Source organism: Spea bombifrons, chromosome 3 (assembly GCF_027358695.1).
Source record: "Spea bombifrons isolate aSpeBom1 chromosome 3, aSpeBom1.2.pri, whole genome shotgun sequence".
NCBI classification, from domain to species: Eukaryota; Metazoa; Chordata; class Amphibia; order Anura; family Pelobatidae; genus Spea; species Spea bombifrons.
In genome coordinates this window covers 2,469,351-2,485,049 of record NC_071089.1, presented here as the reverse complement: position 1 = coordinate 2,485,049, position 15,699 = coordinate 2,469,351, and the positions used below count along the sequence as shown (strand labels likewise).

The 15,699-nt window shown below is 44.5% G+C and overlaps 9 non-coding genes across 9 annotated transcripts; all 9 read left to right on the top strand.

Moving 5' to 3' along the window:
* Positions 1-1,109: 1,109 nt before the first annotated feature.
* On the top strand, positions 1,110-1,224 carry LOC128488172 (U5 spliceosomal RNA). Its single transcript, XR_008353607.1, has one exon. It is a non-coding gene; the product is annotated as a U5 spliceosomal RNA (small nuclear RNA).
* A 1,623-nt stretch (positions 1,225-2,847) lies between these two features.
* On the top strand, positions 2,848-2,962 carry LOC128487917 (U5 spliceosomal RNA). The gene has a single exon (XR_008353363.1). It is a non-coding gene; the product is annotated as a U5 spliceosomal RNA (small nuclear RNA).
* A 1,622-nt stretch (positions 2,963-4,584) lies between these two features.
* On the top strand, positions 4,585-4,699 carry LOC128487916 (U5 spliceosomal RNA). Its single transcript, XR_008353362.1, has one exon. It is a non-coding gene; the product is annotated as a U5 spliceosomal RNA (small nuclear RNA).
* A 1,622-nt stretch (positions 4,700-6,321) lies between these two features.
* LOC128487915 (U5 spliceosomal RNA) lies at positions 6,322-6,436 on the top strand. The gene has a single exon (XR_008353361.1). It is a non-coding gene; the product is annotated as a U5 spliceosomal RNA (small nuclear RNA).
* A 1,623-nt stretch (positions 6,437-8,059) lies between these two features.
* On the top strand, positions 8,060-8,174 carry LOC128487914 (U5 spliceosomal RNA). Its single transcript, XR_008353360.1, has one exon. It is a non-coding gene; the product is annotated as a U5 spliceosomal RNA (small nuclear RNA).
* A 1,624-nt stretch (positions 8,175-9,798) lies between these two features.
* Positions 9,799-9,913, top strand: LOC128488247 (U5 spliceosomal RNA). Its single transcript, XR_008353677.1, has one exon. It is a non-coding gene; the product is annotated as a U5 spliceosomal RNA (small nuclear RNA).
* A 1,623-nt stretch (positions 9,914-11,536) lies between these two features.
* Positions 11,537-11,651, top strand: LOC128487860 (U5 spliceosomal RNA). The gene has a single exon (XR_008353309.1). It is a non-coding gene; the product is annotated as a U5 spliceosomal RNA (small nuclear RNA).
* A 1,623-nt stretch (positions 11,652-13,274) lies between these two features.
* On the top strand, positions 13,275-13,389 carry LOC128487858 (U5 spliceosomal RNA). The gene has a single exon (XR_008353307.1). It is a non-coding gene; the product is annotated as a U5 spliceosomal RNA (small nuclear RNA).
* Positions 13,390-15,011: 1,622 nt separating this feature from the next.
* On the top strand, positions 15,012-15,126 carry LOC128488171 (U5 spliceosomal RNA). The gene has a single exon (XR_008353606.1). It is a non-coding gene; the product is annotated as a U5 spliceosomal RNA (small nuclear RNA).
* Positions 15,127-15,699: the final 573 nt, after the last annotated feature.

Genomic DNA, 15,699 nt, shown 5'->3' with positions numbered 1-15,699 from the left:
TTCATTTTTGGCAAAGTGTCTAGTCTGCCGTGTTTGGATTGACTTTTGCCGCTCCGATGCCGTGCTGCGCTCCTTCTTTGTGGCGGTGCTGGGGAGTCCGGTCGTCCGTGCGCTGCCGTTAGTGAGCCTTTTGCTCGTTCGTCGCAAGGCCGTATGGTGAACTGTCCGAGATTTTGTGCGTTTTCTTCCCGCCGCAGTTTTAATACAAAAACAATTTTGTTAGGTACTTTTTATAATCTTAGGTGCAAAATGTTGGCACTGGCGATGCTGCTTAAGACAAAAAGAAATTGAAGGAAATCAGGCTTTTTTGGTGTTTGTGAAAAGGATGGGCTAAACACGCCACAATGGGGAAGGATTCTAAGCCTTACCTAACCCTAAACTGTCAACCGTAAACCATTAACAGTACTCCGACGCTAACTGTAACTGGGCCTCTTCAAAGCCATGAGCTTAACCCGCCCCTAACCCAAGCTCTATCACCAAACCTTTCCATGCTTAAACGTTTCTAACCGCTAACTTTGGAAAGGTGGTTTAATTAGAAAGATTGGATTTGTGGAAAAGATATATTTGCTTTCAAAGGAAACAGCATCAGGCAACTTGGTATTTGTGAAGCCGATGGGTTCAGCACGCCACGATTGGAAAAAAGAGTAGTAATCAGATTCCATCCCGAAGCCTTACCCCTAACCTTGTAACACAGCCCAAAGAATGTGTGCCAGGAACTTCTGGTGGCTGCAGCAGAAGGGGAAGTTGCGGACCCCCGTAGGTAAGCGGTGGGGGAGTTACAATCTTCAGCTTTTCTTTTCTTAACGCAAACAACATTGTTTCAAAGAAGCAACCTCGCGCCCCAGTCACTAAGACTGCTGGAAGGTTTGTTTGAGCTGCCGCCTCATTTGAATACCCATGATGCACCGAGAAACGCCCCGCCTTATTGTTAGTTTAATAAGACTTTAAAACAGCCCAATATTAAATAGTTCCAATCCCTTTGCAATTGTGTTTTGCATGTGTTAAAGGTTCCAATGATCAGGCAAGAGCTGGGTGGGATTAATTAAACACACCTTAACCTCGAGGAGCACTGCCTGTGGCCGGGCCGTTGCCCTGCGGCATGCTTGGGTATACTCTGGTTTCTCTTCAGACCGAATAAATCTTTCGCCTTTTACTAAAGATTTCTGTGGGGAGGAACGACCATGAGTCTTAATCAATTTTTTGATGCCTGGCGTTTGCTGGGCTTCTTTGCTGTTGTTAACGATAGATCAAAAAGATTGCTTGCTTTAGTCGCAAGCTTCGTCCTGGCTAAGGGCTGCGTCGCATCCAGAAGCGCAAAATATCCTGCCTGTGTCATGCTATGTACTGTTTGGGGTTGTAGAAATGCTTTAATGAGGCAGAGTTAGACCACGCCCTCCAGACTGTATGCAAATAAGCCTGTACATATGCTTTCAAGCATATTCCCAATTGTTCTTTATGATAATAAACAAACCAAAAAAAAAAAACAACTGTCCTTAAATGTTTAACATTGAGATCTCTGTTCCTCACATGTGCAGTTGTATTATTCATTTCCTCAAATATCAATAGTGAAACATCTGGAAAAAGTACTCACCACACGCTTAAGGGGCCGGTTTTCAGCATGGAAAGGACTAATGCGCCCTCTGTACGTTCAGTGATCATAGCTTTTTTGCTATTTGTTTAAAAGCTTTCCGACACGAGTTGGGAAGCTCTATGCGTGTGGAAAGATCAGGTTGCAGACTTCATTTTTGGCAAAGTGTCTAGTCTGCCGTGTTTGGATTGACTTTTGCCGCTCCGATGCCGTGCTGCGCTCCTTCTTTGTGGCGGTGCTGGGGAGTCCGGTCGTCCGTGCGCTGCCGTTAGTGAGCCTTTTGCTCGTTCGTCGCAAGGCCGTATGGTGAACTGTCCGAGATTTTGTGCGTTTTCTTCCCGCCGCAGTTTTAATACAAAAACAATTTTGTTAGGTACTTTTTATAATCTTAGGTGCAAAATGTTGGCACTGGCGATGCTGCTTAAGACAAAAAGAAATTGAAGGAAATCAGGCTTTTTTGGTGTTTGTGAAAAGGATGGGCTAAACACGCCACAATGGGGAAGGATTCTAAGCCTTACCTAACCCTAAACTGTCAACCGTAAACCATTAACAGTACTCCGACGCTAACTCTAACTGGGCCTCTTCAAAGCCATGAGCTTAACCCGCCCCTAACCCAAGCTCTATCACCAAACCTTTCCATGCTTAAACGTTTCTAACCGCTAACTTTGGAAAGGTGGTTTAATTAGAAAGATTGGATTTGTGGAAAAGATATATTTGCTTTCAAAGGAAACAGCATCAGGCAACTTGGTATTTGTGAAGCCGATGGGTTCAGCACGCCACGATTGGAAAAAAGAGTAGTAATCGGATTCCATCCCGAAGCCTTACCCCTAACCTTGTAACACAGCCCAAAGAATGTGTGCCAGGAACTTCTGGTGGCTGCAGCAGAAGGGGAAGTTGCGGACCCCCGTAGGTAAGCGGTGGGGGAGTTACAATCTTCAGCTTTTCTTTTCTTAACGCAAACAACATTGTTTCAAAGAAGCAACCTCGCGCCCCAGTCACTAAGACTGCTGGAAGGTTTGTTTGAGCTGCCGCCTCATTTGAATACCCATGATGCACCGAGAAACGCCCCGCCTTATTGTTAGTTTAATAAGACTTTAAAACAGCCCAATATTAAATAGTTCCAATCCCTTTGCAATTGTGTTTTGAATGTGTTAAAGGTTCCAATGATCAGGCAAGAGCTGGGTGGGATTAATTAAACACACCTTAACCTCGAGGAGCACTGCCTGTGGCCGGGCCGTTGCCCTGCGGCATGCTTGGGTATACTCTGGTTTCTCTTCAGACCGAATAAATCTTTCGCCTTTTACTAAAGATTTCCGTGGGGAGGAACGACCATGAGTCTTAATCAATTTTTTGATGCCTGGCGTTTGCTGGGCTTCTTTGCTGTTGTTAACGATAGATCAAAAAGATTGCTTGCTTTAGTTGCAAGCTTCGTCCTGGCTAAGGGCTGCTTCGCATCCAGAAGCGCAAAATATCCTGCCTGCGTCATGCTATGTACTGTTTGGGGTTGTAGAAATGCTTTAACGAGGCAGAGTTAGACCACGCCCTCCAGACTGTATGCAAATAAGCCTGTACATATGCTTTCAAGCATATTCCCAATTGTTCTTTATGATAATAAACAAACCAAAAAAAAAAACAACTGTCCTTAAATGTTTAACATTGAGATCTCTGTTCCTCACATGTGCAGTTGTATTATTCATTTCCTCAAATATCAATAGTGAAACATCTGGAAAAAGTACTCACCACACGCTTAAGGGGCCGGTTTTCAGCATGGAAAGGACTAATGCGCCCTCTGTACGTTCAGTGATCATAGCTTTTTTGCTATTTGTTTAAAAGCTTTCCGACACGAGTTGGGAAGCTCTATGCGTGTGGAAAGATCAGGTTGCAGACTTCATTTTTGGCAAAGTGTCTAGTCTGCCGTGTTTGGATTGACTTTTGCCGCTCCGATGCCGTGCTGCGCTCCTTCTTTGTGGCGGTGCTGGGGAGTCCGGTCGTCCGTGCGCTGCCGTTAGTGAGCCTTTTGCTCGTTCGTCGCAAGGCCGTATGGTGAACTGTCCGAGATTTTGTGCGTTTTCTTCCCGCCGCAGTTTTAATACAAAAACAATTTTGTTAGGTACTTTTTATAATCTTAGGTGCAAAATGTTGGCACTGGCGATGCTGCTTAAGACAAAAAGAAATTGAAGGAAATCAGGCTTTTTTGGTGTTTGTGAAAAGGATGGGCTAAACACGCCACAATGGGGAAGGATTCTAAGCCTTACCTAACCCTAAACTGTCAACCGTAAACCATTAACAGTACTCCGACGCTAACTGTAACTGGGCCTCTTCAAAGCCATGAGCTTAACCCGCCCCTAACCCAAGCTCTATCACCAAACCTTTCCATGCTTAAACGTTTCTAACCGCTAACTTTGGAAAGGTGGTTTAATTAGAAAGATTGGATTTGTGGAAAAGATATATTTGCTTTCAAAGGAAACAGCATCAGGCAACTTGGTATTTGTGAAGCCGATGGGTTCAGCACGCCACGATTGGAAAAAAGAGTAGTAATCAGATTCCATCCCGAAGCCTTACCCCTAACCTTGTAACACAGCCCAAAGAATGTGTGCCAGGAACTTCTGGTGGCTGCAGCAGAAGGGGAAGTTGCGGACCCCCGTAGGTAAGCGGTGGGGGAGTTACAATCTTCAGCTTTTCTTTTCTTAACGCAAACAACATTGTTTCAAAGAAGCAACCTCGCGCCCCAGTCACTAAGACTGCTGGAAGGTTTGTTTGAGCTGCCGCCTCATTTGAATACCCATGATGCACCGAGAAACGCCCCGCCTTATTGTTAGTTTAATAAGACTTTAAAACAGCCCAATATTAAATAGTTCCAATCCCTTTGCAATTGTGTTTTGCATGTGTTAAAGGTTCCAATGATCAGGCAAGAGCTGGGTGGGATTAATTAAACACACCTTAACCTCGAGGAGCACTGCCTGTGGCCGGGCCGTTGCCCTGCGGCATGCTTGGGTATACTCTGGTTTCTCTTCAGACCGAATAAATCTTTCGCCTTTTACTAAAGATTTCCGTGGGGAGGAACGACCATGAGTCTTAATCAATTTTTTGATGCCTGGCGTTTGCTGGGCTTCTTTGCTGTTGTTAACGATAGATCAAAAAGATTGCTTGCTTTAGTTGCAAGCTTCGTCCTGGCTAAGGGCTGCGTCGCATCCAGAAGCGCAAAATATCCTGCCTGTGTCATGCTATGTACTGTTTGGGGTTGTAGAAATGCTTTAACGAGGCAGAGTTAGACCACGCCCTCCAGACTGTATGCAAATAAGCCTGTACATATGCTTTCAAGCATATTCCCAATTGTTCTTTATGATAATAAACAAACCAAAAAAAAAAACAACTGTCCTTAAATGTTTAACATTGAGATCTCTGTTCCTCACATGTGCAGTTGTATTATTCATTTCCTCAAATATCAATAGTGAAACATCTGGAAAAAGTACTCACCACACGCTTAAGGGGCCGGTTTTCAGCATGGAAAGGACTAATGCGCCCTCTGTACGTTCAGTGATCATAGCTTTTTTGCTATTTGTTTAAAAGCTTTCCGACACGAGTTGGGAAGCTCTATGCGTGTGGAAAGATCAGGTTGCAGACTTCATTTTTGGCAAAGTGTCTAGTCTGCCGTGTTTGGATTGACTTTTGCCGCTCCGATGCCGTGCTGCGCTCCTTCTTTGTGGCGGTGCTGGGGAGTCCGGTCGTCCGTGCGCTGCCGTTAGTGAGCCTTTTGCTCGTTCGTCGCAAGGCCGTATGGTGAACTGTCCGAGATTTTGTGCGTTTTCTTCCCGCCGCAGTTTTAATACAAAAACAATTTTGTTAGGTACTTTTTATAATCTTAGGTGCAAAATGTTGGCACTGGCGATGCTGCTTAAGACAAAAAGAAATTGAAGGAAATCAGGCTTTTTTGGTGTTTGTGAAAAGGATGGGCTAAACACGCCACAATGGGGAAGGATTCTAAGCCTTACCTAACCCTAAACTGTCAACCGTAAACCATTAACAGTACTCCGACGCTAACTGTAACTGGGCCTCTTCAAAGCCATGAGCTTAACCCGCCCCTAACCCAAGCTCTATCACCAAACCTTTCCATGCTTAAACGTTTCTAACCGCTAACTTTGGAAAGGTGGTTTAATTAGAAAGATTGGATTTGTGGAAAAGATATATTTGCTTTCAAAGGAAACAGCATCAGGCAACTTGGTATTTGTGAAGCCGATGGGTTCAGCACACCACGATTGGAAAAAAGAGTAGTAATCGGATTCCATCCCGAAGCCTTACCCCTAACCTTGTAACACAGCCCAAAGAATGTGTGCCAGGAACTTCTGGTGGCTGCAGCAGAAGGGGAAGTTGCAGACCCCCGTAGGTAAGCGGTGGGGGAGTTACAATCTTCAGCTTTTCTTTTCTTAACGCAAACAACATTGTTTCAAAGAAGCAACCTCGCGCCCCAGTCACTAAGACTGCTGGAAGGTTTGTTTGAGCTGCCGCCTCATTTGAATACCCATGATGCACCGAGAAACGCCCCGCCTTATTGTTAGTTTAATAAGACTTTAAAACAGCCCAATATTAAATAGTTCCAATCCCTTTGCAATTGTGTTTTGCATGTGTTAAAGGTTCCAATGATCAGGCAAGAGCTGGGTGGGATTAATTAAACACACCTTAACCTCGAGGAGCACTGCCTGTGGCCGGGCCGTTGCCCTGGGGCATGCTTGGGTATACTCTGGTTTCTCTTCAGACCGAATAAATCTTTCGCCTTTTACTAAAGATTTCCGTGGGGAGGAACGACCATGAGTCTTAATCAATTTTTTGATGCCTGGCGTTTGCTGGGCTTCTTTGCTGTTGTTAACGATAGATCAAAAAGATTGCTTGCTTTAGTTGCAAGCTTCGTCCTGACTAAGGGCTGCTTCGCATCCAGAAGCGCAAAATATCCTGCCTGCGTCATGCTATGTACTGTTTGGGGTTGTAGAAATGCTTTAACGAGGCAGAGTTAGACCACGCCCTCCAGACTGTATGCAAATAAGCCTGTACATATGCTTTCAAGCATATTCCCAATTGTTCTTTATGATAATAAACAAACCAAAAAAAAAAAACAACTGTCCTTAAATGTTTAACATTGAGATCTCTGTTCCTCACATGTGCAGTTGTATTATTCATTTCCTCAAATATCAATAGTGAAACATCTGGAAAAAGTACTCACCACACGCTTAAGGGGCCGGTTTTCAGCATGGAAAGGACTAATGCGCCCTCTGTACGTTCAGTGATCATAGCTTTTTTGCTATTTGTTTAAAAGCTTTCCGACACGAGTTGGGAAGCTCTATGCGTGTGGAAAGATCAGGTTGCAGACTTCATTTTTGGCAAAGTGTCTAGTCTGCCGTGTTTGGATTGACTTTTGCCGCTCCGATGCCGTGCTGCGCTCCTTCTTTGTGGCGGTGCTGGGGAGTCCGGTCGTCCGTGCGCTGCCGTTAGTGAGCCTTTTGCTCGTTCGTCGCAAGGCCGTATGGTGAACTGTCCGAGATTTTGTGCGTTTTCTTCCCGCCGCAGTTTTAATACAAAAACAATTTTGTTAGGTACTTTTTATAATCTTAGGTGCAAAATGTTGGCACTGGCGATGCTGCTTAAGACAAAAAGAAATTGAAGGAAATCAGGCTTTTTTGGTGTTTGTGAAAAGGATGGGCTAAACACGCCACAATGGGGAAGGATTCTAAGCCTTACCTAACCCTAAACTGTCAACCGTAAACCATTAACAGTACTCCGACGCTAACTCTAACTGGGCCTCTTCAAAGCCATGAGCTTAACCCGCCCCTAACCCAAGCTCTATCACCAAACCTTTCCATGCTTAAACGTTTCTAACCGCTAACTTTGGAAAGGTGGTTTAATTAGAAAGATTGGATTTGTGGAAAAGATATATTTGCTTTCAAAGGAAACAGCATCAGGCAACTTGGTATTTGTGAAGCCGATGGGTTCAGCACGCCACGATTGGAAAAAAGAGTAGTAATCAGATTCCATCCCGAAGCCTTACCCCTAACCTTGTAACACAGCCCAAAGAATGTGTGCCAGGAACTTCTGGTGGCTGCAGCAGAAGGGGAAGTTGCGGACCCCCGTAGGTAAGCGGTGGGGGAGTTACAATCTTCAGCTTTTCTTTTCTTAACGCAAACAACATTGTTTCAAAGAAGCAACCTCGCGCCCCAGTCACTAAGACTGCTGGAAGGTTTGTTTGAGCTGCCGCCTCATTTGAATACCCATGATGCACCGAGAAACGCCCCGCCTTATTGTTAGTTTAATAAGACTTTAAAACAGCCCAATATTAAATAGTTCCAATCCCTTTGCAATTGTGTTTTGCATGTGTTAAAGGTTCCAATCATCAGGCAAGAGCTGGGTGGGATTAATTAAACACACCTTAACCTCGAGGAGCACTGCCTGTGGCCGGGCCGTTGCCCTGCGGCATGCTTGGGTATACTCTGGTTTCTCTTCAGACCGAATAAATCTTTCGCCTTTTACTAAAGATTTCCGTGGGGAGGAACGACCATGAGTCTTAATCAATTTTTTGATGCCTGGCGTTTGCTGGGCTTCTTTGCTGTTGTTAACGATAGATCAAAAAGATTGCTTGCTTTAGTCACAAGCTTCGTCCTGGCTAAGGGCTGCGTCGCATCCAGAAGCGCAAAATATCCTGCCTGTGTCATGCTATGTACTGTTTGGGGTTGTAGAAATGCTTTAATGAGGCAGAGTTAGACCACGCCCTCCAGACTGTATGCAAATAAGCCTGTACATATGCTTTCAAGCATATTCCCAATTGTTCTTTATGATAATAAACAAACCAAAAAAAAAAAAACAACTGTCCTTAAATGTTTAACATTGAGATCTCTGTTCCTCACATGTGCAGTTGTATTATTCATTTCCTCAAATATCAATAGTGAAACATCTGGAAAAAGTACTCACCACACGCTTAAGGGGCCGGTTTTCAGCATGGAAAGGACTAATGCGCCCTCTGTACGTTCAGTGATCATAGCTTTTTTGCTATTTGTTTAAAAGCTTTCCGACACGAGTTGGGAAGCTCTATGCGTGTGGAAAGATCAGGTTGCAGACTTCATTTTTGGCAAAGTGTCTAGTCTGCCGTGTTTGGATTGACTTTTGCCGCTCCGATGCCGTGCTGCGCTCCTTCTTTGTGGCGGTGCTGGAGAGTCCGGTCGTCCGTGCGCTGCCGTTAGTGAGCCTTTTGCTCGTTCGTCGCAAGGCCGTATGGTGAACTGTCCGAGATTTTGTGCGTTTTCTTCCCGCCGCAGTTTTAATACAAAAACAATTTTGTTAGGTACTTTTTATAATCTTAGGTGCAAAATGTTGGCACTGGCGATGCTGCTTAAGACAAAAAGAAATTGAAGGAAATCAGGCTTTTTTGGTGTTTGTGAAAAGGATGGGCTAAACACGCCACAATGGGGAAGGATTCTAAGCCTTACCTAACCCTAAACTGTCAACCGTAAACCATTAACAGTACTCCGACGCTAACTGTAACTGGGCCTCTTCAAAGCCATGAGCTTAACCCGCCCCTAACCCAAGCTCTATCACCAAACCTTTCCATGCTTAAACGTTTCTAACCGCTAACTTTGGAAAGGTGGTTTAATTAGAAAGATTGGATTTGTGGAAAAGATATATTTGCTTTCAAAGGAAACAGCATCAGGCAACTTGGTATTTGTGAAGCCGATGGGTTCAGCACGCCACGATTGGAAAAAAGAGTAGTAATCAGATTCCATCCCGAAGCCTTACCCCTAACCTTGTAACACAGCCCAAAGAATGTGTGCCAGGAACTTCTGGTGGCTGCAGCAGAAGGGGAAGTTGCGGACCCCCGTAGGTAAGCGGTGGGGGAGTTACAATCTTCAGCTTTTCTTTTCTTAACGCAAACAACATTGTTTCAAAGAAGCAACCTCGCGCCCCAGTCACTAAGACTGCTGGAAGGTTTGTTTGAGCTGCCGCCTCATTTGAATACCCATGATGCACCGAGAAACGCCCCGCCTTATTGTTAGTTTAATAAGACTTTAAAACAGCCCAATATTAAATAGTTCCAATCCCTTTGCAATTGTGTTTTGCATGTGTTAAAGGTTCCAATGATCAGGCAAGAGCTGGGTGGGATTAATTAAACACACCTTAACCTCGAGGAGCACTGCCTGTGGCCGGGCCGTTGCCCTGCGGCATGCTTGGGTATACTCTGGTTTCTCTTCAGACTGAATAAAACTTTCGCCTTTTACTAAAGATTTCCGTGGGGAGGAACGACCATGAGTCTTAATCAATTTTTTGATGCCTGGCGTTTGCTGGGCTTCTTTGCTGTTGTTAACGATAGATCAAAAAGATTGCTTGTTTTAGTTGCAAGCTTCGTCTTGGCTAAGGGCTGCGTCGCATCCAGAAGCGCAAAATATCCTGCCTGCGTCATGCTATGTACTGTTTGGGGTTGTAGAAATGCTTTAACGAGGCAGAGTTAGACCACGCCCTCCAGACTGTATGCAAATAAGCCTGTACATATGCTTTCAAGCATATTCCCAATTGTTCTTTATGATAATAAACAAACCAAAAAAAAAAAACAACTGTCCTTAAATGTTTAACATTGAGATCTCTGTTCCTCACATGTGCAGTTGTATTATTCATTTCCTCAAATATCAATAGTGAAACATCTGGAAAAAGTACTCACCACACGCTTAAGGGGCCGGTTTTCAGCATGGAAAGGACTAATGCGCCCTCTGTACGTTCAGTGATCATAGCTTTTTTGCTATTTGTTTAAAAGCTTTCCGACTCGAGTTGGGAAGCTCTATGCGTGTGGAAAGATCAGGTTGCAGACTTCATTTTTGGCAAAGTGTCTAGTCTGCCGTGTTTGGATTGACTTTTGCCGCTCCGATGCCGTGCTGCGCTCCTTCTTTGTGGCGGTGCTGGGGAGTCCGGTCGTCCGTGCGCTGCCGTTAGTGAGCCTTTTGCTCGTTCGTCGCAAGGCCGTATGGTGAACTGTCCGAGATTTTGTGCGTTTTCTTCCCGCCGCAGTTTTAATACAAAAACAATTTTGTTAGGTACTTTTTATAATCTTAGGTGCAAAATGTTGGCACTGGCGATGCTGCTTAAGACAAAAAGAAATTGAAGGAAATCAGGCTTTTTTGGTGTTTGTGAAAAGGATGGGCTAAACACGCCACAATGGGGAAGGATTCTAAGCCTTACCTAACCCTAAACTGTCAACCGTAAACCATTAACAGTACTCCGACGCTAACTGTAACTGGGCCTCTTCAAAGCCATGAGCTTAACCCGCCCCTAACCCAAGCTCTATCACCAAACCTTTCCATGCTTAAACGTTTCTAACCGCTAACTTTGGAAAGGTGGTTTAATTAGAAAGATTGGATTTGTGGAAAAGATATATTTGCTTTCAAAGGAAACAGCATCAGGCAACTTGGTATTTGTGAAGCCGATGGGTTCAGCACGCCACGATTGGAAAAAAGAGTAGTAATCAGATTCCATCCCGAAGCCTTACCCCTAACCTTGTAACACAGCCCAAAGAATGTGTGCCAGGAACTTCTGGTGGCTGCAGCAGAAGGGGAAGTTGCGGACCCCCGTAGGTAAGCGGTGGGGGAGTTACAATCTTCAGCTTTTCTTTTCTTAACGCAAACAACATTGTTTCAAAGAAGCAACCTCGCGCCCCAGTCACTAAGACTGCTGGAAGGTTTGTTTGAGCTGCCGCCTCATTTGAATACCCATGATGCACCGAGAAACGCCCCGCCTTATTGTTAGTTTAATAAGACTTTAAAACAGCCCAATATTAAATAGTTCCAATCCCTTTGCAATTGTGTTTTGCATGTGTTAAAGGTTCCAATGATCAGGCAAGAGCTGGGTGGGATTAATTAAACACACCTTAACCTCGAGGAGCACTGCCTGTGGCCGGGCCGTTGCCCTGCGGCATGCTTGGGTATACTCTGGTTTCTCTTCAGACCGAATAAATCTTTCGCCTTTTACTAAAGATTTCCGTGGGGAGGAACAACCATGAGTCTTAATCAATTTTTTGATGCCTGGCGTTTGCTGGGCTTCTTTGCTGTTGTTAACGATAGATCAAAAAGATTGCTTGCTTTAGTTGCAAGCTTCGTCCTGGCTAAGGGCTGCTTCGCATCCAGAAGCGCAAAATATCCTGCCTGCGTCATGCTATGTACTGTTTGGGGTTGTAGAAATGCTTTAACGAGGCAGAGTTAGACCACGCCCTCCAGACTGTATGCAAATAAGCCTGTACATATGCTTTCAAGCATATTCCCAATTGTTCTTTATGATAATAAACAAACCAAAAAAAAAAAACACCGGTCCTTAAATGTTTAACATTGAGATCTCTGTTCCTTACATGTGCAGTTGTATTATTCATTTCCTCAAATATCAATAGTGAAACATCTGGAAAAAGTACTCACCACACGCTTAAGGGGCCGGTTTTCAGCATGGAAAGGACTAATGCGCCCTCTGTACGTTCAGTGATCATAGCTTTTTTGCTATTTGTTTAAAAGCTTTCCGACACGAGTTGGGAAGCTCTATGCGTGTGGAAAGATCAGGTTGCAGACTTCATTTTTGGCAAAGTGTCTAGTCTGCCGTGTTTGGATTGACTTTTGCCGCTCCGATGCCGTGCTGCGCTCCTTCTTTGTGGCGGTGCTGGGGAGTCCGGTCGTCCGTGCGCTGCCGTTAGTGAGCCTTTTGCTCGTTCGTCGCAAGGCCGTATGGTGAACTGTCCGAGATTTTGTGCGTTTTCTTCCCGCCGCAGTTTTAATACAAAAACAATTTTGTTAGGTACTTTTTATAATCTTAGGTGCAAAATGTTGGCACTGGCGATGCTGCTTAAGACAAAAAGAAATTGAAGGAAATCAGGCTTTTTTGGTGTTTGTGAAAAGGATGGGCTAAACACGCCACAATGGGGAAGGATTCTAAGCCTTACCTAACCCTAAACTGTCAACCGTAAACCATTAACAGTACTCCGACGCTAACTGTAACTGGGCCTCTTCAAAGCCATGAGCTTAACCCGCCCCTAACCCAAGCTCTATCACCAAACCTTTCCATGCTTAAACGTTTCTAACCGCTAACTTTGGAAAGGTGGTTTAATTAGAAAGATTGGATTTGTGGAAAAGATATATTTGCTTTCAAAGGAAACAGCATCAGGCAACTTGGTATTTGTGAAGCCGATGGGTTCAGCACGCCACGATTGGAAAAAAGAGTAGTAATCGGATTCCATCCCGAAGCCTTACCCCTAACCTTGTAACACAGCCCAAAGAATGTGTGCCAGGAACTTCTGGTGGCTGCAGCAGAAGGGGAAGTTGCGGACCCCCGTAGGTAAGCGGTGGGGGAGTTACAATCTTCAGCTTTTCTTTTCTTAACGCAAACAACATTGTTTCAAAGAAGCAACCTCGCGCCCCAGTCACTAAGACTGCTGGAAGGTTTGTTTGAGCTGCCGCCTCATTTGAATACCCATGATGCACCGAGAAACGCCCCGCCTTATTGTTAGTTTAATAAGACTTTAAAACAGCCCAATATTAAATAGTTCCAATCCCTTTGCAATTGTGTTTTGAATGTGTTAAAGGTTCCAATGATCAGGCAAGAGCTGGGTGGGATTAATTAAACACACCTTAACCTCGAGGAGCACTGCCTGTGGCCGGGCCGTTGCCCTGCGGCATGCTTGGGTATACTCTGGTTTCTCTTCAGACCGAATAAATCTTTCGCCTTTTACTAAAGATTTCCGTGGAGAGGAACGACCATGAGTCTTAATCAATTTTTTGATGCCTGGCGTTTGCTGGGCTTCTTTGCTGTTGTTAACGATAGATCAAAAAGATTGCTTGCTTTAGTTGCAAGCTTCGTCCTGGCTAAGGGCTGCTTCGCATCCAGAAGCGCAAAATATCCTGCCTGCGTCATGCTATGTACTGTTTGGGGTTGTAGAAATGCTTTAACGAGGCAGAGTTAGACCACGCCCTCCAGACTGTATGCAAATAAGCCTGTACATATGCTTTCAAGCATATTCCCAATTGTTCTTTATGATAATAAACAAACCAAAAAAAAAAACAACTGTCCTTAAATGTTTAACATTGAGATCTCTGTTCCTCACATGTGCAGTTGTATTATTCATTTCCTCAAATATCAATAGTGAAACATCTGGAAAAAGTACTCACCACACGCTTAAGGGGCCGGTTTTCAGCATGGAAAGGACTAATGCGCCCTCTGTACGTTCAGTGATCATAGCTTTTTTGCTATTTGTTTAAAAGCTTTCCGACACGAGTTGGGAAGCTCTATGCGTGTGGAAAGATCAGGTTGCAGACTTCATTTTTGGCAAAGTGTCTAGTCTGCCGTGTTTGGATTGACTTTTGCCGCTCCGATGCCGTGCTGCGCTCCTTCTTTGTGGCGGTGCTGGGGAGTCCGGTCGTCCGTGCGCTGCCGTTAGTGAGCCTTTTGCTCGTTCGTCGCAAGGCCGTATGGTGAACTGTCCGAGATTTTGTGCGTTTTCTTCCCGCCGCAGTTTTAATACAAAAACAATTTTGTTAGGTACTTTTTATAATCTTAGGTGCAAAATGTTGGCACTGGCGATGCTGCTTAAGACAAAAAGAAATTGAAGGAAATCAGGCTTTTTTGGTGTTTGTGAAAAGGATGGGCTAAACACGCCACAATGGGGAAGGATTCTAAGCCTTACCTAACCCTAAACTGTCAACCGTAAACCATTAACAGTACTCCGACGCTAACTGTAACTGGGCCTCTTCAAAGCCATGAGCTTAACCCGCCCCTAACCCAAGCTCTATCACCAAACCTTTCCATGCTTAAACGTTTCTAACCGCTAACTTTGGAAAGGTGGTTTAATTAGAAAGATTGGATTTGTGGAAAAGATATATTTGCTTTCAAAGGAAACAGCATCAGGCAACTTGGTATTTGTGAAGCCGATGGGTTCAGCACGCCACGATTGGAAAAAAGAGTAGTAATCAGATTCCATCCCGAAGCCTTACCCCTAACCTTGTAACACAGCCCAAAGAATGTGTGCCAGGAACTTCTGGTGGCTGCAGCAGAAGGGGAAGTTGCGGACCCCCGTAGGTAAGCGGTGGGGGAGTTACAATCTTCAGCTTTTCTTTTCTTAACGCAAACAACATTGTTTCAAAGAAGCAACCTCGCGCCCCAGTCACTAAGACTGCTGGAAGGTTTGTTTGAGCTGCCGCCTCATTTGAATACCCATGATGCACCGAGAAACGCCCCGCCTTATTGTTAGTTTAATAAGACTTTAAAACAGCCCAATATTAAATAGTTCCAATCCCTTTGCAATTGTGTTTTGCATGTGTTAAAGGTTCCAATGATCAGGCAAGAGCTGGGTGGGATTAATTAAACACACCTTAACCTCGAGGAGCACTGCCTGTGGCCGGGCCGTTGCCCTGCGGCATGCTTGGGTATACTCTGGTTTCTCTTCAGACCGAATAAATCTTTCGCCTTTTACTAAAGATTTCTGTGGGGAGGAACGACCATGAGTCTTAATCAATTTTTTGATGCCTGGCGTTTGCTGGGCTTCTTTGCTGTTGTTAACGATAGATCAAAAAGATTGCTTGCTTTAGTCGCAAGCTTCGTCCTGGCTAAGGGCTGCGTCGCATCCAGAAGCGCAAAATATCCTGCCTGTGTCATGCTATGTACTGTTTGGGGTTGTAGAAATGCTTTAATGAGGCAGAGTTAGACCACGCCCTCCAGACTGTATGCAAATAAGCCTGTACATATGCTTTCAAGCATATTCCCAATTGTTCTTTATGATAATAAACAAACCAAAAAAAAAAAACAACTGTCCTTAAATGTTTAACATTGAGATCTCTGTTCCTCACATGTGCAGTTGTATTATTCATTTCCTCAAATATCAATAGTGAAACATCTGGAAAAAGTACTCACCACACGCTTAAGGGGCCGGTTTTCAGCATGGAAAGGACTAATGCGCCCTCTGTACGTTCAGTGATCATAGCTTTTTTGCTATTTGTTTAAAAGCTTTCCGACACGAGTTGGGAAGCTCTATGCGTGTGGAAAGATCAGGTTGCAGACTTCATTTTTGGCAAAGTGTCTAGTCTGCCGTGTTTGGATTGACTTTTGCCGCTCCGATG